Source organism: Bos taurus, chromosome 5 (assembly GCF_002263795.3).
Source record: "Bos taurus isolate L1 Dominette 01449 registration number 42190680 breed Hereford chromosome 5, ARS-UCD2.0, whole genome shotgun sequence".
In the NCBI taxonomy this organism is placed as follows: Eukaryota; Metazoa; Chordata; class Mammalia; order Artiodactyla; family Bovidae; genus Bos; species Bos taurus.
The window spans coordinates 105160908-105185745 of record NC_037332.1 but is presented as its reverse complement, the minus strand read 5'-3'; the positions used below and the strand labels follow the sequence as shown (position 1 = coordinate 105185745).

At 50.8% G+C, this 24838-nt stretch overlaps 1 pseudogene; it reads left to right on the top strand.

Moving 5' to 3' along the window:
* Positions 1–1145: 1145 nt before the first annotated feature.
* On the top strand, positions 1146–20661 carry LOC101907388 (elongation of very long chain fatty acids protein 4-like; annotated as a pseudogene).
* The last annotated feature ends 4177 nt before the right edge of the window (positions 20662–24838 follow it).

Sequence of the window (24838 nt, the reverse complement as noted above, 5' to 3'; positions counted from 1 at the left end):
CCATGTGGCTGTATGGCTGGGTAGCTCTGCTGTGCGCCTGCAATTATCACATTATTAATCGCCTATACTCCACTATAAAATAAAAAGTTAAGAAGAATTTTATTTGAAAAAACAGTAATTTCCTCTCCTAAAATTCCCCCAAGTGTTTGAAGCACCATTGTTTAAAGGAATGCGTTCCAGTTTGGGGAATAGATGAGCACCAATCAAAGCCTGACTTAGTGACTTGCTTGCTGTGAGGCTTTGGGTAGGTAAATTAACCTCTCTGAGCCTCAGTTTCTTCTGTAAAATAGATCTGCTCTGAGCATTTTAGGGTGACATGGGCAAGGCATCTAGCAGGTGGCTGTGACTTTTAGTAACGTTATCTCTTCTCACACGCAGAGCCTGCAGTAGCATGAAGGTGATTCAGTTCACAGGCTGCTCCCATGTGAATGTGTTTTATAAGCCAGGACTGTCTCGTTGTTGCTGTTCAGATGCTCAGTCGTGTCTGACTCTTTGGGACCCCATGGACTGCAGCACCCCAGGCTTCCCTGGCCTTCACCGTCTCCTGGAGTTTGCCTAAACTCACGTCCATTAAGTCGGTGATGCTACCTAAGCATCTCATCCTCTGTTGCCCGCTTCTCCTTTTGCCTTCAATCTTTCCCAGCACCAGGGTCTTTTCCAATAAGTTGGCTCTTTGCATCAGGTGGCCAAAGAATGGAGCTTCAGCTTCAGCTTCAGCATCAGTCCTTCCAGTGAATATTCAGGGTTGATTTCCTTTAGAATGGACTGGTGTGATCTCCTTGCTGTCCAAGGGTCTGTGTCACTGAGCCCTCCCAACTGTGTTTTTGTGATGCAAATAGCATTTCACTGTTTTCTAGATTGGATTGCTGAGACCAGAGGTCAGGAGTGGGTAACCCAGTTCTCTGAGGCCTGCCTGGGCACCCTCTCCATCAACTCTCACATCTGCTTCCTGATTACCTGCTTGTCTTGTTACAACTGGCCGGGCATGTTATCATGTGTCCTTAGCACCAGCCAGGGAGCAGCTGTGCTGTGCTTAGTCGCTCAGTCATGTCCGACCCCATGGACTGTAGCCCACCAGGCTCCTCTGTCCATGGTGATTCTCCAGGCGAGAATACTGGAGTGGGTTGCCATGCCCTCCTCCAGGGGATCTTCCCAACCCAGAGATCAAACTCAGATCTCTTGCCTTGCTGGCGGATTCTTTACTGTCTGGGCCACCAGGGAGTAGGGACAGATACAAAGGAAGTCCAGGGCCCTGTTCTTAGGAGCCCACAGTCTGCTGGTGAAAGGGGGAACTATTGAGAGAGGGGAGACGGGAGAGGGGAGACGGCATGTCCACGGCTTCCCTGTGCCCACTGGCATAGAGCCTCCTTCCGTGGTGGCTGGCCCAGGGCTCCCCCGGGCACCTCTGCAGCCGTCTGAGGGCAGGCGAGACTGGCAGGGGAGGAGGCAGGCCCGGAACAGAGCCACCTTGTGCATCTCAGCTGGGGCACTTCCGGAAGGCTCCTTTTCATGGCAATGAGACGTATTTCTCTAGCCGTGAGCCTTCGTACTAAGTGCTTCAGTTGTGTCTGACTCTTTGCAAACCATGTGAACTATAGCCCACCAGGCTGTCTGCACATGGAATTTTCTGGCCAAGAATACTGGGATGGTTGCCACTTCCTCCTCCAGGGGATCTTCCTGACCCAAGGATTGAACCCACAGCTTTTATGTCTCCTGCATTGGCAGGCGAATTCTTTTCCACTAGCGCCACCTGGTAAACCCATTTGTCTAGGTACGAAGCTTTCAACGAAGCTCTGAAGGAGGAAGAAAGATGAGAGGAGGCCATCCTGGTGCTCAGGGAGCCCAGAGTCCAGGAAGAACCCTCGACAGGCTCTAGGGGGATAGCCTCCGCATGGGGGCAGCAGGACCCAAGGCATCTTTCTCAGATGGTCTCTTTCTCTCCTGCTTGGGCTTCCGGCCCGGGCATGGTCTGCTGGCTTTCTCTGCAACTCTCGCTCCCCTGTTGGTCACTGTCATAGTCGGCCCAAGGATGCATCCAGGCTGGTGAGCCAAAAGAGGGCCCCTTGCAGAGCTCCTGGACTTGGGAGCCAGGCCGCAGCTGTGCCCTCCAAGCTGGATGCTCTGGGCTTTCCCCTCTTCTTCTCTCCCTCCCTAGCAGCGCTGGGTGCTCAGGGCCACCCTGAACCAGAGAGTCCTGTGCCTTGGAACCTCTCTGCCCGACAGGAGTCAGCCGCCTGCTCCCGGGGCCGCCTCGTGTCTCCTCCTCCTGCATTGGTCTCCCCAGCCGGTCTGTTCTTTCGGCTCCCCCAGCTCGCTCTCTCTGCTCTCCTGTCTGATCTCACCCCTCTGAGAACCCAGCATCCAGCCTGCAGAACGGAGCTGGGAGGCTGTGACTAATGCGCTTGAAGGTGAGTCATCCGCTAAATATAAAATGCCACTCTCTCCCTGCAAGCAAAAGACGCCGAGGGCTCGCGTCCTCCCTACCCGATCCATCCTTCCTCGGGGGGCCGAGGATCTCTCTGAAGCTTATCGTGAATGGCTAAGACAGAGAGCCTGGCGAGCAGCAGGGACTGCCCGTCTGTTCATCCTTGGCTTCTCCTGCCAGGCTCTGAAGCCGCTGCATTTCCTGCTCGCGGAGCTGCTGTGGGGAGAAGGAGTGAACGAGGAAGAGGGTGAGGCCTGGCCCTCATGAAGTTATGAAGGAGCACGATTTGCCTTCAGGACTTGCCCTCTCCTCTTTCTGTCTGGTCCTGATTCAGGAGACCCCATCCTCTTGCAAAGATCAAGAGGAGTCTTGTCAGCACCCAGGAGTCTGCATCTCCCAGGAGCCAGATGATGCTGCGCCACGTATGACTGGCGAGCTGATGGAGGGTCCGATTCAGGCCCGTGGTGGGAGGGCAGGTGCCCCCTTAGTGCCTTCTTCCTGGCCTGACTGCCGTGGGTCTTTGTCACCTTGGAATATGGGTCCTTGCAGCATATATGTGAAATATCACAAGGAAGTTTAGTATTTGACCTTTACTTTGTGATCATCACAATCAATTTTCTCAAACCCGGCTGAGAAACACACATGTTTAGTATTTGACACTTACTTTGTGACCATCACAATCAATTTTCTCAACCCTGTGAGATGGATCTACCACGATTCTCAGTTTATAGACAAGAAAACCAAAGTTCAGAAAGTTGAAAACAACTGTCCAAAAGCACAATGATTGAAACCAGTATTTTATACTTTGTGGCTAAACCAGTAACTTTTAAAGCTTTTCTAATGCCAGCCCATAGTAAGAAAAATATTTTATGCTGTGATGCCGCAAATAGACACTCACGTGTGTATCATTAGACATATACACACATAGGAAACAAATATTTGGGGAAATAAAATTTACTGCCTTCTAATTTATTCTATTCCTTCCTAGTCAGTTTCTTTCTATTCTGTTCTAATTTTATTTAAAAAATTATACAGCCCACAAAATCACTTTCATGGTTCTCCGTAGGAACTTTCTCTGCAGTTTGAAAAACACTGGACTAAGCATCCTTGTTGTTCAGTCGCTCAGTCAGTCACGTCCGACTCTTTGCAACCTCATGGACTGCAACACGCCAGGCTTCTCTGTCCCTCACTATCTCCTGGAGTTTGCTCAAACTCACGTCCATTGAGTCAGTGAGGCCTTTCAACCATCTCGTCCTCTGTCATTCCCTTCTCCTCCTGCCTTCAGTCTTTCCCAGTATCAGGGTCTTTTCCAAAGAGTCAGCTCTTTGCATTAGGTGGCCAAAGTATTGGAGCTTCAGCTTCGGCATCAATCCTTCCAATGAATATTCAGGGTGGATTTCCTTTAGGATTGACTGGTTTGATCTCCTAGCAGCCCAAAGGGACTCTCAAGAGTCTTCCCCAGCACCAGAGTTTGAAGGCATCAATTATTTGGCGCTCAGCCTTCTTTATGGTCTAGCTCTCACATCTGTACATGACTACTGGAAAAACCATAGCTTTGACTCTATGGACCTTTGTCAGCAAAGTGAAGTCTCTGCTTTTTAATATGCTGTCTAGGTTTGTCATAGCTTTGTCTCTTGCATTGGCAGGCAGGTTCTTCAACACTGTAGCCACCTGGGATGTCCTAAGCATCCTCAAACCAGAATAAATGTTGCACTGGGCAGTGTCTGCAAAGCTGATTTCTAACCATAGGGCAGGAGCTACCTTTGTGACTTTTAGACAAGCCTATCACATCCTGGGCTTCCTCTTCCTAAAGCCTGTGGTGTAACCAAGTTTTCCTGAAGGACTTGGAAGCCCAGCTCACGTCTTTGTTTAATCACCGCAAGCCCTTTGCTTCTGTCTCTCCGGGAAGTAGAGCAGAGTCTCCCCAGCTGCGTGTGTCACGTGTGTGACCTGTGCACACATGTGTCACAGGGAGAAAGCTGGCTGGTGGCCGGGCAGGTCCCTGCTCTCTCTGGCTGGTGGGCTCCGTCACGGCAGTGGGGCGCGGAATGAAAAACGCAGTCTCCCCATTGAGATTCAGGATCTGATATGAAACGGCACATTTTCTCACGTGCAGTGTGATGGGAGTCCCCTCCCGATCCTTTTATTTGTCTTCCTAGGTGTTTCGAAAGGTTGAGGAAAGACTCTTTCAGTGGAGACTAGGAGCTGTGCGTGGTGGTAGAGAGACAGAGACACAGGGAGAAAGGTGATCGTTTGATCCATCAGTACATGTGTCCTGCTCAGTAGGACCAGGTCCTGGTCTCCCCTCTACGTGGCTGTGCGCCCTTGGGGACAGCCCCTCCCTCCGTGGGCATGTCCTGGCCCCAAGGGACTTGGGTGAGGTCTCTTTCAGCCTGGGCCTTCTGGAATTAAGAGTTTATGTGGTTGAGGCAGCGTGTCAGCAGTTTTCTGACTTGGAATAATTGCTTTTTTAACTGTGGGGAACAGGGTGCAGAAGGGTGCCCCCAAGCCTGTCTCTCCAGAAGGTGACATGGCCTGGATCACAATGCAGAGGGTCTCAGAGTTCTTATTTCGGGGGTCCCCTCTGCAAAGGCTATTGGGGACCAGGGATGGCTCCTGTTTCACCCCTCTTGCCCAGAGACAGGCCACAGGGCTTTGTTTTATGCCCTCCTCCACCTGGTACTTCTGAAATGATCTCTGGATGAGAGAGATCTTGGCAGAAGCCTTTCTTTAATATCTTGTTCAGCGGGGGAGCCCAAGGTGCCTTTGGAACAGGGCAGACTTGCTGGGGTGCATCCACAGGTCGCATCTGCCCTCTAGTGGCAAGAACGGGAAAGGCCTGGGCAGCCGGGGCTCCTCCAGCATGTCTGTGGCCAGACCTCAGCGACTGTAGGAGATGGAGCGTGGACACTGGAGGGCCCACCGCAGCCCAAACTAGGCCGACACGTGGAGGTCATTCCCTGGACACGCTCCAGGCCCAAGACGTGTGGTTTGCCTCACCCATACATTGTTCATTCACTCAAGAAATACCTATGGGATTGCCGGGCTGTCCAGCGGTTAAGACTGCGCTTCGACTACAGAGGGCAGGCATTCGATCCCTGGTTGGGGAGCTACGATCCCACAAGATGGGGCAAAAAATAAAAATAAAAAATTAGTGAAATCCGGTTACAGCCCAACAAGCTTGCTGTCTCTCGCTAAAGTGGAGGAGACGCTCCTGGCTGTTACATTCACTAACTTGTTTTAATTTATAGATGCCACATATAACCTAAAGTTGGTAAAGAATCTGCCTGCAGTGCAGGAGATCCGGGTTTGATTCCTGGGTCAGGAAGATCTCCTGGAGAAGGAAATGGCAACCCACTCCAGTATTCTTGCCTGGAGAATCCCATGAAGAGAGGAGCCTGGTGGGCTACAGTCCATGGGGTCGCAAGAGCTGGACACGACTTAGTGACTAAACTGCCACCAACATAAGTGATACCATACAGTATTCATCTTTCTCTCTCTGACTTATTTCCCTAAGCCATAACTACCTTTACATCTATCCATGTTGTTGCACACGGCAAGATTTTGTCTTTTTACAGCCAAGGAGTATTCCATTTTATATATAGATAGCACATCTTCTTTATCCATTCATCTGTTGATGGACACTTGGGTGGTTTCATATTTTTGGCTACAGTATTGTAAATAGTACTCTATGAACATTGGGGTGCATGTATCTTTTCAAATTAGCTTGTATGTATTCTTTGGATATATACCCAGAAGGGGAATTGCTGGATCATATGGTATTTCCATAATATTTTTAGTTTTTTAAGGAAGTACTTTGCCCATTTTTATCCACTGTGTGGATAAACTGCGTTTTATTTATTACTCATCAGTTGATGCACTCAGAGAGAATTTTAGTACTAATTGGAGATGAGCTTGGAACTGATGGACTATGAGTACCTTTTCCCATTTCCGGATCCGGTTGCTAATGTGACAGAACCAGTGATCGAGGAAGATGACATGCAAGGTGAGATGAGCAGTGAGCCAGAAGTGGAGTGAGCCTGATGGAATCTGGAGCTTCATCTACTAACCAGCAGAGGAAAGTCAAGGTCATCCGGGGAATCTTTGTGCAAGTGCTATTGAAAGGGGGTCCAGCTGCTTGCTGCTCAAAAGCCAATAAAGAGGCAAGATTGTTGGAAAGGAAAATTTGCTTTATTTCCAGAAACCTCTAGCTGGTGAGGAGGGCAGACTTGTGTCAAAGGCTGACTCCTCCCCACTGATAATCAGTGGGCAAAAGCTTTTAAAGGGGAGTTTCAGGGGTGTACAAGCAGACAGAGGGGATTACACGCAGAAACAACACAGTCAGCTCCGACAACCATCTTCAGATTGGTCCTTCGGTGGTCTGACCAGCGTCATCCTGGTTGTTTCAAGTACAGTTCATTTTCAGCTCCAGAATCAATTTGTTCCCATTGCTTTGAGGCCAGTTCTTGGAATTGTGGCAGCTTAGGAAACAGCTCGGAGAAGGCAATGGCAATCCCACTCCAGTACTCTTGTCTGGCAAATCCCATGGACCGAGGAGCCTGGTAGGCTGCAGTCCATGGGGTCACTAGGAGTCAGACATGACTGAGTGCCTTCACTTTCACTTTTCACTTTCATGAGTTGGAGAAGGAAATGGCAACCCACTCCAGTATTCTTGCCTGGAGGATCCCAGGGAAGGGGGAGCCCGGTGGGCTGCGGTCTATGGGGTCACAGAGTTGGACATGACTGAAGCGACTTAGCAGCAGCAGCAGGAAACAGCTACAATCGGATCGTCATGTAATTAACTTCTTACACGTTATGGGTGGGGGTGGGGGTGTCTCGGTATCTATAAGAGGGTATGGCTCAGAATATTATCTATAGCTGCTGAAGAGGAACAAAAGATCCTTGACTTTGCTTAGTGACTAAACTATTACTATTTGGTCATGTTTGACTGTTTTCCTTTGCTTCTGCATTTTGTCAGTTCTCTGATTTAACTTACTCTTTGGCTCAAGTTTTTCTACAGACAAGAGGCAGGTGGAGGACATGGGGCAGAGGGACCATAGGGTCCTGCTCCGTGTCACAAGGAGTCAACCTGATCTCTATTTGCAGCTCTGACCATGACACCACAAAGCCACAGGCTGAAAAGAGCGGTTGTGCCAGGATGGGTTTCAGCCCAGGAGTGGCTGCAGCCTCATCTCACTCCCCTGGAAGGCCTGTTGGGAGGCAGCCGACCACATGCCTTCCTGGGATGTGCGTGACTGTCACTGCCCCCTTACAGGATGATCTGCCAGATCCTGTTATGAGTGAAATGAATGCTGTCCTTGTCCTCGCTGGCAACAGCCCGCGTCATACCATACAAAGGCCAACTGCTGCATGTGGGGGGCTGGTGGGGGGGTGCCCAGCAAAGACACCTGGGAGCCACCCTGACAATGAGCTCTTTCAACTCAGCCTGAGGGGGAGCTGCTGGGGGTGCAGACAGACCCCCACCCACATGCCCGGTGCTGTAGCATCTAAGCCAAGCATCCGGGGTGAAGCAGGAAATGAGGCCAGAGTGCAGCAGAGTCGGAGCTGTGTTCTCTTGAAGGAACAGACGGGGCGGGGGTGACTCTTTGGGCTCCCTTAGAGCCGGGCCGGGCTCGCCGACAGCTGGACAGGTAGCACCGTCCACACTGGGGCATCCTCCCCTGTGACTCCCTCCTTTTCACTCCTTCCTGCCCCTCCGTCCCCCTGACCGATGGCAGCCTTCCACCCTCGCTTTCTTTTCCCCTCTGGTCCTGTCGCCCTTGCCCTACGGCTTCTCTGGAGAGGCAGGGAGAACACGAGACAGGAAAGGAGACACAGACGTGTGTGATTGGGGTCTGAGGGCCGCTCAGGCAAAGACAGAAACGTGCAAAGTTCCTTATAGATTATAATCTTCAACACACATGTGTGGGCACACGCATGCACACACACGCACACACATGCGCACACCCACGCGCATCTTCCCTGCATCTTGTCTCCAGGAATATTCTAGTCAGGAGTGAGGGCCTCAGGTTTGGAACCAGTTGTCAAGAGTCCTGGTCAAGGAATGTGCCTCCACTCACCTGACCTACAGTCAGGGGTCTTTGGGGAAAGTAGCAGAACCAAGTTCTCACTACCTTCCCCCAACTCACCAGAGAGCCAGGTGTTAGAGGCTGTGCCCCCTTGACTCTGGGCAGCCCGCTGCATCCACAGCAGAACAGAACAAATGCTCAAAAATGCCTGCATTCGGTTACGTATTCTTAACACCCGCCGGCACGTCGCTCTCTGTAAAGCTGTGTTGAATAAGCTAAGACTCCCTCTTCTTGTCAGGCAAGGCCACCCTTTGATTCTTTTCTTCCCAGTAAAACAAACCACAGTCTTCCCAGGGGACTCAGCAGTAAAGAATCCGCCTGCAACGCAGGTGACTCAAGTTCAATCCGGGGGTCGGGAAGATCTTCTGGAGGAGAAAATGGCAACCCACTCCAGTATTCTTGCCTGGGAGATCCCATGGACAGAGGAACCTGGGCTACAGTCCATGCAGTCAAAGAGCTGGACATGACTTAGCGATAGTGTCATACATGATCGAGTGCAAGGGCTCTGGAGCCAGGCTGTCTGGGTTTGAACCCTGACCCTGCTCCTTGGGCGCTGTGTGATCCTGGACAAGTCACTTAACCTCTCTGTGCTGCAGCAGTTTCCTCCTTAAAGTGGCTTTTGATAGTACCTAGCTCCGGGGTTGTGAGGATGGTCTCGGTTAGTGTGTACGTGGTGTGTAGAACTGTGGGTGACCCGTGGCAATGACCTCATGGAGTAACTATAATGTGACAGTGTGTGTACCCTGCATGCCACCTATACAAGTTCCAGCTCGCCACCCTCAGGCAGGCATCCTGCTCACGTCATAGCCCCAGAGGCGGCTTAGCTTGCCCTGCCGGGGGGCAGCCAGGGCTCTGTGAGTCTGAGGGTAACTGGGTGAGGAGGGGATGAGGTTTTTTGTAGTTTTTCTTCAGGCAGAAGGAATCCACGGTGACATCAGTTAAGACCTTATTTTGCAGTCGTGAGTTGGATGGCAGTTTTCCGCTAAACTCTTTGACCTATAGACTCCAGGGGGCACTTAAGTGGGGGGGGGTGCATCACAGGAGACCAGCGGGCTCCTCCCTCAGGGCAGAGCTGTGCCCAGCTCAGAGAAAGGGCACCGGGTTGAGGTGGTGCTGCCTAAAGTCACAGTCCACTTCTCTGGATCCCACCTGCTTCCCAGGGGCTAGGTGGACACTGCAGCATCTCGGGTCCCCTACAGGGGGCTTCCCACAGGTCTCCAGCGACAAGTACAAAGTTATCCACCTGGCATCGTGAAGACACCGGTGAGAGCTGCCCACAGAGGGCGACAGCAGCCTGCAGTGTCGTGTTTACATCCTTCCGACATCAGCCTGATGGCTGTTTCCCACGAGGAACTGACATTTCCGCTATACTGCCAACCTTACGGACTAACCTCCGGGGTACCCACCATGCCTGTCATGGGAGAGGGAGGACGGATAAGGGAGATGGATGCAGGCGGCAGAGGAGGGATTGGCCTTGAACAAGGAGGACCAGTGTGGAGAAGGAACTGGCCCGTCCCATCCGAGGATGGGAAGTGGGTACAGGTTGCTAGGGAGAGTGTGGGGACCAGATCAGAGTGATGGCAAAGCAGTGCATTGGGCTGTGGGCTGGAGGGTCCAGCTGGACTCGGGGGAGCCTTGAAGTCTCAGCAGAACCGCTTGACTTGATTCTATAGGAAATGGCATGGACTTACATGGGAAGACATACGACTTGTCCTCGGGCTGGAGCCCAGCTAGGAAACATTCCCAGGTGGAGAGAGGGCAGGGGCAACCCAGGTCTGCAGGGAGACATGTAACCAAGCTGCATCCTGCCAGCCCTACGGCTAAACCAAATCCTCACGGTGGGGATTATCCATTACTTTTTCTAGTTCTTTCAGATTCCTAATCCTCTTGGCCCTGAGCATGGATAATCCAAGGCTTACGTGCACATGATTTTTCACAAGCTTTCCCAAGACCTTGGTCTTGTCAGTAGGTGAAACTGAGGCCCTGGCTGGGGCGCTCCGGAGTCACCGAGGAGGGGGACGGAGCGTGTCCCGGCGGCTTCTAAACCTGTGGCTCTTTAGCATCTTACAGAGAGAGGAGGGAAAGGCTGCATTGGACAAACAGCCATCTTAATGGCTTGTCAACAGAGGCGAGTGGGATTCCCACCCCAACCCCCATATTCCTCCAGCCCATTGGTCAGCGCTGGAGGAAGCCGGAGGATCCAGTAGGATCTGAAAAAAATAAACTTAATCCTTCACTGTGTGGGTGGGGAAGGAGGAAGTGAATCTGAGATGGGGGGCGTGGTTGTCCTGGGGGGAGGCCTGAGGGTGTGATGTCCCCAGGCCTGCCTGCCTCTCAGGAAGACTGTGGGGTGCAGGGCGTGGGGACCCTAAGAGGGGACTGGTCTCCCTGTGGGGGGAGGGCAGGGGCTGCTGACCCGTCTGACTTCCTCCCTGTCCTCCCTGGAGCCACCGCCCTTTACCTTCTGAGCAACCTCCTCCCCTGGGCTGCCTGCTGCTCTGTCTCCCTGGATCTGAGACAGTGTCCTGTCCCCAGCCAGGTGAGGACAGGAGCCTCAGCACCTGGAAGTGAGTGAGTGTGAACGCGAGTGTGTGTGTTTGGGGGGGCTGGGCTAGGACCACCACAGATCAGAGCTGGGGTGGGGAGGAGTAGAAAGCTTGTAGCCAGGGTGGGTGGGGGCACTGTCCTGCACCCTGGAGCTCAAGGACTGGTCTGGGACCCATCACCGACCTCAACGCCCCCGGCGAGCAGCCAGAGCACGTCGGGCACCAACCGGAGGAGCCCAGGAGGAGCCACAGGGTGAGTGAAGCCGTGGACCGAACTGGGGGTGGCTGGGTTTGGTGAGGCTGGGAAAGAAGCCTGGGGTGCTCAGTAGACCGCAGGTGGAATGAGAAGACTAAGGAAACCCAGCGAGTCACGCCTCTCTGCCGCTCCCCTTGGGCTGCACGACAGCCACGCTCCTCCCTTGGGCCCTGTAATATCAGGGGGCGCCGGGCAGGGGGCGCTGCCGAGAGGGGCAGCAGAAGTGTGAGGATCCGAGCCCCGCTGTGGCCCATGGACTCGCCCCAAAGGGGACCGTGGGTGGTGGTGGTCATCCAATGCCCGAGGGCAGAGCAGTGGGGACCCCTAGCCCATGTCCTGGGTTCCTAGACCCTCAGGCTGTGGGAAGGGGAGGGAGTAGGCAGAGGAGGTGGTCTACGTGAGATGCAAACCCCACTTCTAACCTTAGGTGCTCAGAATGGCCGGGGCCCTGGAGAAACTCTGGAATAAATACTTGTGGGCCTTAGAGAACGGAGGTAGGAGGTGGCGTCACCGGATGGCGTTTTTCTTATGTTTATTCCACCCAGACTAATGCCAAGCAGTTGGAGGAAGAAGAGCTGGTGACCAGCAGAGTGAGGGAGGGGCGGGTGGAGGGTGGGCCTGGAGGCCATCTTGGCTGCCTGCCTCCTCTTGCTTTTCCAGACCCGAGGATGGATTCCTGGTTCCTGGTGGGCTCGCCGCTGCCTGTCACCCTCCTGCTGGCCATCTACCTCCTCCTGGTGTGGCAGGGCCTCGCCTTATGTCCAGTCGTGAGCCTCTGAGTCTGGCAGGGCCCCTCGCCGCCTACAACCTGGAACTGGTGGTTCTCTCGGGGTACATGTTCTATGAGGTAAGGCTGGTGGGGGACCCTGCAGTCCCAGGGTCTCTTCCTTGGGGGTGCCAGGGGATAAATAAAACCATGATCTTCCCATGCAGATAACTGAGAAGCCTCGACGGGGCCGGAGGGGCTGGAATTCTGGGTTATCTTTGGCTGCCATGTCTTTACTTGTTGTTCAGTTGCTCAGTCATGTCCAGCTCTTGGCGACCCCATGGACTGCAGCACGCTAGGCTCCTCTGTCTCCCATTATCTCCCAGAGTTTGCTCAAATTCATGTCCACTGATGCTATCTAACCATCTCATCCTCTGCCTCTCTCTTCTCCTTTTGCCTTCAGTCTTTCCCAGCATCATTTAGATGCAAACCTCCATCCCTAAAGCCCATTTTCCTTAAATAAAAAAGTGGAAGTGAGCGGCGAGCCCGCGTGGAATTCATTCTCTACTTGCACCTAAAAGCCACCACCTCCTATTTCTGCCTGGGCTCTGCTAACCTCAGTTCCATTTTCTGAGCTCCAAACCCAGTGATCCTTCCAGATGTGTTGTTTGTCTCCCAATAGCAAGAACGTCCAAGGCAGGGCTGTCTCTTACTTCTCTTTGTAAAGACAGGCCCCTCAGAATGTCTGGTACCATATGGAAGAGGCTGACACCTTATGAGACACGTCCGAGAGCTTGTCATTTAATTGTGGTGACAGATTACTCCGATGCTCCCATGATCCTCTGAAAGCCTGCCATGCCCACGTTGGCTTCCTGCTCAGAAGCCCTCCATAGCTCCCTTGGCCAGCAGGACCAGAATGAAGAGTCTCTCATTCAGGGAATTTTATTCGGTTCATCAAGGTGGCTCGGGGCTCAGAGCAGGGTCCAATGTGAAGTGTTTAGTACCATTCTGGATTCATTTTCACATGAGCAGACAATGATAAAATTTCAGTTTCTTAAAACAGCCTTCAAGACCCTTCATGAGGGATTTTCCTGGCAGTCCTGTGGGTAAGACTCCGCACTTCCGCGGCAGGGGACACAGGTTCAATCCCTGATTGGGGAACTAAGATCCTGCACGCTGTGTGGCAGGTGGCCAAAAAGTTAAAAAAAAAAAAAATCATGAACAGATTCTGCTGGATCTCTGCTCCTGTGGCTGCCCCTCTGCTGGTAGAAGCCTCCACCACCACCCCACTGATCCCTCTCAGCCCTGGGAGTCAGAAGTCCAGATATTCCTTCCAGCGTGCAACTTCCTCACTTTCTCCTCTGCTGGCCCCATGGCCTCCTCATTGCCAGCTTGCTACCAGCTCCTGGAACACCTCCTGTTTCCTATTCATCCTGGAAAGCAAGGATGGGTTCCTGTATCCTCAGGGGAGCACTTAGCTTCCTGGGGGCGGGGCTGATGGGCGCATGGCTTCATGTCGCCTCTGACTTAGGGTCTCATGCAGAGTAGGTGCCTGGTGTGGGTCTGTGGTCCATGTTTACCCACATTAAAAACAAACAAAACAAAACTGGAGGCCAGCAGGATGTGTGCAAGGCCAGCCTTTGAGCCAGCCAGAGCGCAGGGTTGACCTCGTTGGCAGTCGTTCACCAAGCGTCAGTGAGGGCTGGGGAGGGATGTTGGTGTCCAGAATGTCCTCTCAGGCCTTCAACCAGCCAGGCTCTAGCAGGGTGGGGCAGGGCAGGCATCGTGACTTAATCGTTCCCTATTTGCTTCCTTCTAGTTCATGGCCACTTCACTCCTGGCTAACTACAGCTACCTCTGCCAGCCAGTAGACTACAGCCAGAACGAGCTTTGGATGAGGGTAAGACAGGCAGTGGGAGGGTCGGCCTGGAGATGTTATCAGAGTCTATGCTTGGTCTGCTCGCAGGCCTCAGGCTGATAAGTGGGGAGAAGACGTGCTGAGGCAAGGAATACACCTTTGATTGACAAGATGGCAGACTAATGTCTCAAAATAACCATCCTAAAGGGGTCTGGATGCCAGGTTCTTTTATAGAACAGAGATGGGAGGGGGTGAGGAAACAAAGTAAAAAGTCATTAATCTTGCATTTAAAGATTTCCCAGAATGGCCAGCCTGGGAGTGGGAGTGAGGGGATGTGTTAATGTCTTTTTTCTTGCAGCCATTCACAGGTGGGCAGGGTCCAGACGTCTCCATGAACAAGGGCAGGGTCCAGACATCTCCATGAACAAAGGCCCTTTGGTATAACACTGAGGCAGGGGGCCAGGGTTCCCCGAGACCGGCCATTATGTATGGACAGTATCCTTTTAGTGAACAAAAAGCAATGGGGAGAAGTTAACGAAACAAGTCCAACATGTAGCCAGATTTTGTTCTTCTCTGTAATAGAGAGAGAGTTCATAGGATGAACTTCATAAAACCAGGTGCCGTCCCCTGTCTTCTGATGGGACTCAGTGAAGATCAGCTCAGTACAGGCTCAGAAGACCTCAGTGTGACTCTCAGCTCTGCCAGTTCTTGCTGTGTGACCATGGGTAGCTTCCCAGCCTTTTATGGGCCTCAGTTTTTTATCTATAAAATGGGGATATGACATTTATTTTATAAAAGGAAACAATTGGATGAAGACAGAACAAGCTGATGTATGAAAGAGTTCACTCCTGGGCCTGGCACATATGGAATGTGCGGTAGCCAAGTGGTCAATATTCCATTATTTTAGATTATTTTTAGCTGCTCTTTCAACTGGAAGCAGAACAAAAGGCTTCCTTGCAGTAAAAAAAAAAAAAAAAAAGAACTTAGGCTTGGCTAGTCACCAGTGATTTGGGTGTTGAATCAAGGGAGATTGAATGATGGACTCAAATCTTGCTGCTCAAAACATGGTCCATGGACCAGAGATGGCAGGAAATCACTGGGAACTTGTTGGAAATGCAGAAATTCATGGCTTACCCCAGGAACATGAGTTCAGAATCTGCTTTTCAACAAACAAGATCCCTGAGTGATCTGTGTGCTGGTTAAAAGTCACGGATCCTCCTTTTTTCTGTGCCAACAGGTATCTTCTTGCAGGCAGGTGGGCATTGTGGGGGCAGAGGGTGCAGAGGGACTGTCAGGGTTGCAGCCAAAGTCAGTGGTGCCAGGTCAGAGGTACCACCAGCCTGAGAGCACTCTGACTGCACTTCCCTTCCTTGCCCAGCAGATGGCGAGTGTGTGCTGGTGGTGCTTCTTCTCAAAAGTCCTTGAATTACTTGACACAGTGAGTGCCTGTCCCTTGTATAGAATTACCTCTGTCAGCCAGGTCTGGGGTGGTTTTGAAGGCACTGTGAATAAACGCTTCCCTCCAGCATCCCTGGTGGCCACACCTGAGGCTGATGTCAGAGTCAAATCTCAATCCCATGACCTGGAGAAAGAAGGATGCATTTGCTTCCATTAGCAACCAGGTTCCAGGTTAAGTGGAAATGGGAAGAGAAACAAACTTTAGAAACTGTTGTTATGTAGCAAGGGACATCAGACAGCAAAAGCCTTAAGTGTTATAAGTAAAAGAAGTCCTGCTTGTGAATCCAGAAGTCTTGTGGGGGTGGGGCGAGGCCACAGTTTTGGGGGTGGTGATAAAGTCTCTCTTAAAGTGGAGTCTGAGTGGAGAACCTTAGGGAATTTGCCTGATGGTTCTCTGGGTCCTGGGCTGGGTGTTTGACACTTGAGTTCTCTACCCAGTGCCCTTGGGTGGGGTGGGGGGTGGGGTTGGTCAGGTAATACTGGAAGATCCCAGCCCCTGAAGCCAAGTTACGTTCAAAATCCCAGCTTGGCCTCCGATTAGATGTATAACCTTGAACAACTTGGGCTTCCTTGGTGGCTCAGCAGTAAAGAATCCACCAGCCAATGGAGGAGATGCGGGTTTGATCCCAGAGTCGGGACAATCCCCTGGAGAAGGCAGTGGCAACCCACTCCAGTATTCTTACCTGGAGAATCCCACGGACAGAGGAACCTGGTGGGCTACAGTCCATGGGATCACAGAGAGTCAGACACCACTTAGTGACTGAAGAACAGCGACAAACAGCTTACTTAAATTCTGTGCCTCAGCTTTGCTGTCTATAAAATGGAAATGAGTATAAACCGCATGCCATTATGAGTGTTTATATGAGCTTTTATACATACAGAGGACCTGGCACACGGAAGGGGCTGTCCAGGCATTTGACTGCGGTTATCACCCTTGAGTTTTAGCCTCCCTGTCGGTACAGAAGGCACAGTCACCCTGTCCCTGGTATCTGAGGCCCCAGGAGGAGTCTGGAGGAGCAATGACCCCAGAATTGAGCCTTCTCTTCCTCCACAGGTCTTCTTTATATTACGAAAGAAGCCTGAGCAGATCACCTTCCTGCACCTCTACCACCATGGCACCGTGCTCTTCAACTGGTGGGCAGGGGTCAAATACGTGCCGGGGGGTCAAGGTGAGTGAGGGGCTTGGGCAGGACTTGTGAGGCAGACCTCTTTCTGCTGGACTGAGTGCCAGCCAGCTCCGGAGGCATGCAGCCCGGCTCCCGGGTTCCTCTTCTTTGTGGCCATGACTCCTGGCCCCTGCTCCCACTTTCTCTCTGTTGCTCCCTGGAGCATCCTAGTCACCCCTCCCTGGAGTTGGGGAGGAGGCACCTGGAGACACTCAAGGCCATCAGCCCAGAGAGGGCAGGAGGCATTGTAAGCATCCCCGTCTGGCATCCTTGTAACCCACAGCCCACCTTCGTGACCTCGAGCAGCCCGTGTGGGACCCCCTTGTGATAGGGCCATACCAGGGCTCGTCTCTGTGGGGTGTGCAGAGATGGCTCCTTGGAAGACTGAAACTGAAAGAGAGAGTCCAGAGCACAGGCAAGCCTGGAGCCACTCACTTCCCTCCATCTTCCCACCCTACCCTGCAGCCTTCGTCGGGATGCTGAACGCTCTGGTCCATGTCTTCACGTACCTGTACTATGGACTGGCCAGTCTGGGGCCCCGCCTGCACCCCTTCCTGTGGTGGAAGCGGCACCTTACCATCCTGCAGCTGGTGAGAAAGACCTGCTGGCTCCAAGGGTCTCAGTGGAGCCCCGGCTTCTATTCTCAACTGCACCAGTGACTTGTAATCTGACCACGAAAAAGTCCTTCTTGTCGCTTCCTTAGCCTCTCAACTTGCAACATCTCAGCAACCATCTCGCCAGATCCTAGCACCGACCCTGACTTCCTGACCTGATGTGAGGCCCGAAACAAGCGATTCCGGCCTCAGTCTCATCTTCCAGTGAAGTGAGGGGGCTGGGCTAGGTGCTCTTGGACGGCTAATGTCCTGCGAGTCTGTGGTCACTGTTGCATCCCTGGGGGACTGGGGGACCCTGTTGTTTGGAGAGCATCATCGCCAACTGTAGGTGACTGCCTGAGCTGTCCCCTTTGGGGCTCAGGATAGACTGAAGTCATCATCAGTGTAGACGTGACAGGGTGGGATGGGGAAAAACGGGGGACCAGACCAAGAGAGGGGTCAGGAAGGTTCTTAGCATCATGAGAAGGAAGGCCTGGGGTGGTGCTTCCTAGTTCTTCCTCGTCCTGAGCCCTGGGAGCCCGAAGGTCAAGGGGAGCATCTGCCTGTTCCTTTGCTTCTCACCCTCTCCTGTCTTCTCTTTCCTCTCCTACCTCCTCTCCCCAGGGTCAGTTTGTGGCCATTGCCGCCTGCTCCTCCTACAATCTCTTTGCTGAGTGCCCCTTCCCCGACAGCTTCAACGTGGCTGTCCTCCTGTACTCCCTCAGCCTCTTGGCCCTTTTCCTCAACTCCTACCAGCAGACATACCTGAGGAACAAGCAGAAGAAATTGGCTTAAGGGGAAGGACCACGGACGGAAACTAACAGAGCTGTTCCCACAGAGAGCTCACATCCCACCTGGGCTGAGCAGATTCCTCTGGGCCCGAGGCTCATTCTACGAGCAAGGACAAGACTCGCCTCTATTCCAGAGTCCAGGAAGACAGAAGTGGACTCAGCTTCTTGAACTCACTTCTCATGTGGATTTGTCACTGTTTGTACACCTCCTTTCAGATACACAATAGAAAGGGTGTATGTGTGTGGGGGGGGACGCTCAGTTGTGTCCAATTCTTTTGCAACCCCATGGACTCTAGCCCACTAGGTTCGTCTGTCTGTGGGATTCTCCAGGCAAGAATATCGGAGTGGTTTGCCATTGCCTTCTCCAGGAGATCTTCCCAACCCATGTCTGTTGTGTCTCCTGCTTTGGTGGGTGGGTTCTTTACCACTGAGCCACCTCTGCTAGACATGAGCCCCACAGGAGGAACTGTCTTACTCTCCATGTTCCCCAGACCTGGCACAGCACCTCAATAAGTAGGCATTTGGATCCGTATCTTGCCCCACTGGTGGTCATGACCTCTGATGAAGAGCAGAGCTGGGAGCATGGAGGAGGTCAAGGCTGGCTTGATCTCTCACCTTGTGGGTTGAGACAGTGACTGAGAATGTCTACCCAGGAAGTGGGTCTGTGTGATTTCTAGTATGGATGTGCAGACATTTCCCCGGCATATCTCTCTGTTCACTAGTGCCTGCATATGTATTTACCAAGTTGTATATTTCTATGTGTGTGAGTGGGGTGGCAGACGGGGCTACACATATATGTCTGAATGTGTGTGCTAAGTCACTTCAGTCGTGTCTGACTCTTTGCGACCCTGTGGACTGTAGCCCACCAGGCTACTCTGTCCGTGGGATTCTCCAGGAGGGAATACTGGAGTGGGTTGCCATTGCTCACCACCAGGGGATCTTCCCAGCCCAGGTATTGAACTCTTGTCTCTTATGTCTCCCTCTTTGGTAGGCAGGTTCTTTACCACTAGCGCCACCTGGGAAGCCCCATATGTCTGAACACTTGTTTTCAAATACATGTATATGCTTCCATTTATGATTTTCTTTGTTGGTATTTTTAATTGGCTCTTCTGTAAATCTTAGAAAGTGCCACTCTGGCAAATAAAAGCTGCTGGGATCCATTCTGTCCCAGTGGGAGACACAGAAGTCCATGAGAAGCCTCTGAATACATGTTTCACTGACAGCCTCCAAACAGGGATGTGAAAAAAACGAGGGATGGGGTAAAACAAATGCGATCCACTTCACAGAGAGAGAAACGGAGGACTAGCAAAAAGAAGTGTACAATTGGGATCAGGTGGGATGTTGGGAGCAAACGTCTGCTGGGCTGTTTAAGGCTGCAACTGAATGGGTGTCTGGAATGCAGTTTTCCTGGGAACCGACAGAGAACACTTGGCGCAGTGGTAAAGAATCCACCTGCCAGTGCAAGAGACACAGAAGACGTGGGTTCTTTCCCTGTGTTGGGAAGATCCCCTGGAGGAGGAAGTGGCAGCCCACTCCAGTATTCTTGCCTGGGAAATCCCATGGACAGAGGAGCCTGGCCGGCTACAGTCCGTGGGGTTGACAGACAGGACTGAGTGACTGACCACGTGTGAGCACACACTCCGCTATGCCTGCAAGATGCTGTTTCTCCTTTATAATCTCTCCCCTTAACCCTTTCCTTCACCGAGGAGGTTTTTATTTTGTGATGCCTCAACAGTTAAGGACGTTAAAGACCCACTGAAGCTTCTGCAGGGCTATTTGGGGACTATTTATCCATCAGGTACTCTAGTTAATTAACTCAAGCTAGGCAGGGCTGTATCCTGTGGACAAAATGCTCAGAGAAAATTCCCTCCTAGTTACGCAGGATATGAATGCCTCCCACACACTTTTGCACAGCAGGTTGAGTGTCTTTGCAGGTTGAAGGGGGGGCGCTTATTTTAAGGCAATCTTAAAAAAAAAAAAAACGCCCACACCGGAGCAAGGTCTGTTGGTTTGCTTAGCAGCCAGGATAAAGGAAGGATGAGTCATCCCAGAGTTCAGAGCTAATACTTGCCCTTCGTGACCGCCTCTCCTGATTGAGCAGCGCAAGAGGAAGTGCTGTATGTCCTGGGTCACGTCTGAATGAAATAAGATTTTGGCGGGGAGAGCCCGGTATGAGAAAGCACGGTGGAGAGGGTTTGGGGAAAAATTCTCAGGGAGCTGAAGGTGTCCATCCTTTTTTTTTCAATCCCACGCTTTGTTGTGATGACCCTACCTGGTTCAGGGCTGCTGAGCAGGATATTGTACATCAGGGTACAAAGGCTGTGTGAGATTACAAAACAAAGTTATTTGGATTTGTCAAAACACTGCCAGATTCCTAATTAATACGGTGGGAGTTCGTCTCTATGAACGTTTAAAGATAATGGGAAGCAAGAGTGCTGGTTAGATTTTTAAATATATAGCGTGAATTCACGCTGCATGGCTTCAGTTGTGTCCAACTCTTTGCGACCCCATGGACTGTAGCCCACCAGGCTCCTCTGTCCATGGGATTCTCCAGGCAAGAATACTGCAGTGGGTTGCCATTTCCTTCTCCAATCACATAGGATGTTGCACTTCTATTAAAATGTTCTCCAAGCCAACAGCCTCCAACCAGGCCATACTTAAAGCCTTCCCTTTTCCCGCTATGGAGCTTTCCTATCTGTCTGCCTTTGAATCCCTGCCAAAATACAGTGATTCCTGCCCCAGCCAGCTCTGAATAAACAGCCTTTACTTGTTCCCATTGGGTCTGGCTTTGGTTATTTCCACATCGAGAAGTCTTCTGGGCCTGCACCTTAAGACCAGAGGGTGTTATGGTCTACCTACACTAGGGAGGATCCCAGACATTGCCCCAAATTTTCCTATCACTTTCCTCTAGCCCAGGTGGTAGGCTTGCCAGATAAAAGGAGGGTTCCTAGATACACTTGAACTTAAAAAAAAAAAAAAAGAAAATTTTAGTGTAAATATGTTCCAAGCAGTATGCACAATTGCACTCATCTCACATGCTAGTAAAGTAATGCTCAAAATTCTCCAAGCCAGGCTTCAGCAATATGTGAACCGTGAACTTCCTGATGTTCAAGCTGGTTTTAGAAAATGCAGAGGAACCAGAGATCAAATTGCCAACATCCGCTGGATCATGGAAATAGCAAGAGAATTCCACAAAAACATCTATTTCTGCTTTATTGACTATGCCAAAGCCTTTGAATGTGTGCATCACAATAAACTGTGGAAAATTCTGAGAGAGATGGGAATACCAGACCACCTGATCTGCCTCTTGAGAAATCTGTATGCAGGTCAGGAAGCAACAGTTAGAACTGGACATGGAACAACAGACTGGTTCCAAATAGGAAAAGGAGTACGTCAAGGCTGTATATTGTCACCCTGTTTATTTAACTTATATGCAGAGTACATCATGAGAAACGCTGGACTGGAAGAAACACAAGCTGGAATCAAGACTGCCGGGAGAAATATCAATAACCTCAGATATGCAGATGACACCACCCTTATGGCAGAAAGTGAAGAGGAACTAAAAAGTCTCTTGATGAAAGTGGAGAGTGAAAAAGTTGGCTTAAAACTCAACATTCAGAAAACGAAAATCATGACATCTCGTCCCATCACTTCATGGGAAATAGATGGGGAAACAGTGGAAACAGTGTCAGACTTTATTTTGGGGGGCTCCAAAATCACTGCAGATGGTGACTGCAGCCATGAAATTAAAAGACACTTACTCCTTGGAAGGAAAGTTACGAGCAACCTAGATAGCATATTCAAAAGCAGAGACATTACTTTGCCAACAAAGGTCCGTCTCGTCAAGGCTGTGGTTTTTCCTGTGGTCATGTATGGATGTGAGATTTGGACTGTGAAGAAGGCTGAGCACCTAGAATTGATGCTTTTCAACTGTGGTGTTGGAGAAGACTCTTGAGAGTCCCTTGGACTGCAAGGATATCCAACCAGTCCATTCTGAAGGAGATCAGCCCTGGGATTTCTTTGGAAGGAATGATGCTGAAGCTGAAACTCCAGTACTTTGGCCACCTCATGCGAAGAGTTGACTCATTGGAAAAGACTCTGTTGCTGGGAGGGATTGGTGGCAGGAGGAGAAGGGGACGACAGAGGATGAGATGGCTGGATGGCATCACTGACTCGATGGACTTGAGTCTGGATGAACTCCGGGAGTTGGTGATGGACAGGCAGGCCTGGCGTGCTGCGATTCATGGGGTCGCAAAGAGTCGGACACAACTGAGCGACTGATCTGATCTGATCTGATCTGATCTATGATAAAAAATGTATTTGTTGTTTATCTGAAATTCAAATAAGATATAACTAGGTATCCAATTGGAGAAGGAAATGGCAACCCACTCCAGTGTTCTTGCCTGGAGAATCCCATGGACGGAGAAGCCTGGTGGGCTGCCGTCCATGGGGTCTCACAGAGTTGGACACGACTGAAGCGACTTGGCAGTAGGTATCCTATATGTTTATTTGCTAAATCTGGTCATCCTATAGGAGCAATGAAGCATTCTCAGGCTCCACTCTCACAGGTGGAAATAAAAAGTTAAGGAAAAGAAAGAGAGGTGGCCTGGTGGGGCTACAAGAAGTTTCAGAGCTAACAGGAGGGAGAACACATTGGAGGTGATGCAGGAAGCCCTTCCAGGATTGAATGAGGATTCAGCATCATCTCAAGGGATTTCCAGGCTGGAGAAGGGATGCCAGAGAGAAGTGACTCTTCCGGTTCACTGCAGCACTGATTAGAATAGCCAAGATGTGGAAACAACCCAAATGCCCACCAGCAGAGGAACGGATAAAGAAGACGTGATGTGTATATATAATGGAGTATTGCTAAGTCGATTCAGTCGTGTCCGACTCTGTGTGACCCCGTAGACGGCAGCCTCCTCCGTCCTTGGGATTCTCCAGGCAAGAACGATGGAGTGGGTTGCCATTTCCTTCTCCAATGCAGGAAAGTGAAAAGTGAAAGTGAAGTCGCTCAGTCGTGTCCGACTCTTTGCGACCCCATGGACTTCAGCCTACCAGGCTCTTCCCGTCCATGGGAGTTTCCAGGCAAGAGGACTGGAGTGGGTGCCATTGCCTTCTCCGAATGGAGTATAACCCAGCCACTAAAAAGAATGAAATCGTGCCGTTTGCAGCTACATAGATGGACTTAGAGATGGTCATACTGAGTGAAGTCAGACGGAGAAAGAGAGATATCAAATGGCATCCCTTGTATGCAGAACCTAAAAAGAAATGATACAAATGAACTTATTTATAAAACAGAAAGAGACTCACAGACTCAGAGACTGAACTCATGGTTACCGGAGGGGAAGGATGGGGGAAAGGGAGAATTAGGGAGTTTGGGATGGACATGTACACACTGCTATATTTAAAATGGATCAACAGCAAGGACCTACTGTATAGCACAAGGAACTCTTCTCAGTGTTATGTGGCAGCCTGGATGGGACAGGGAGACTGGGGGAGAATGGATATATGCATATGCATGGATGAGTCCCTTTGTTGTCTACCTGGAACTATCACAACATCGCTAATTGGCTGTGAAAGTGAAAGTGTCATCTCCGACTCTTTTCGAGCCCATGGACTGCAGCCTGCCAGGCTCCTCTGTCCATGGGATTCTCCAGGCAATAATACTGAAGTGGATTGCCATTTCCTCCAGGGGATCCTTTCTGACCCAGAGATTGAACCCAATTGATCCAATCCAGTCTCTTGCACTACAGGCAGATTCTTTACTGTCTGAACCACCCCAGTTCAGTTCAGTTCAGTTCAGTTCAGTTGCTTAGTCGTGTCCAACTCTTTGCGACCCCATGGACTGCAGCACGCCAGAGCTCCCTGTCCATCACCCCCAGAGCTTGCTCAAACTCATGTCCATCAAGTCATGATGCCATCCAACCATCTCATCCTCTGTCATCCCTTTCTCCTCCCACCTGCAATATTTACCAGCATCAGGGTCTTTCCCAATTAATCAGTTCTTCACATCAGGTGGCCAAAATATTGGAACTTAAGCTTCAACATCAGTCCTTCCAATGAATATTCAGGACTTATTTCCTTTAGGATAGACTGGTTGGATCTCCTTGCAGTCCAAGGGACTCTCAAGAGTCTTCTCCAACTCCACAGTTCAAAAGCATCAATTCTTTGGCGCTCAGGTTTCTTTATAGTCCAACTCTCTCATCCATACATGACTACTGGAAAAACCATAGCCTTGACTAGACAAAGTAATGTCTTTGTTGGCAAAGTAATGTCTCTTCTTTTTAATATGCTGTCTAGGTTGGTCATAGCTTTTCTTCCAAGGAGCAAGCATCTTTTAATTTCATGGCTGCAATCACCATCTGCAGTGATTTTGGAGCCCCAAAAAATAAAGTCTGCCACTGTTTCAACTGTTTCCCCATCTATTTGCCTTGAAGTGATGGGACCAGATGCCTTGATCTTAGTTTTCTGAATGTTGAGCTTTAAGCCAACCTTTTCACTCTCCTCTTTCACTTTCAACAAGAGGCTCTTTAGTTCTTCTTATCTGAGGTTATTGAAATTTCTCCCAGCAATCTTGATTCAGCTTGTGCTTCATCCAGCCCAACATTTCTTATGATGTACTCTTCATATAAGTTAAATAAGCAGGGTGACAATACACAGCCTTGACGTACCCCTGTCCCTATTTGGAACCAGTCTATTGCTCCATGTCAAGTTCTAACTGAACCACCCTGGAAACCTGTAAATTGGCTATGCATGTATGCTAAGTTGCTTCAGTTGTGTCTGACTCTGCGTTCCCTTGGTCTGTAGCTTGCTAGTTTCCTCTGCCCATGGGATTCTCCAGGTAAGCATACTGGAGTGGGTTGCCCTGCCCTCCTCCAGAAACTGGCTATACTCCAACAATAAGTTAAAAAATTTTTTAAAGAGAGAAACGGAGTGATTATTCTGCTGCA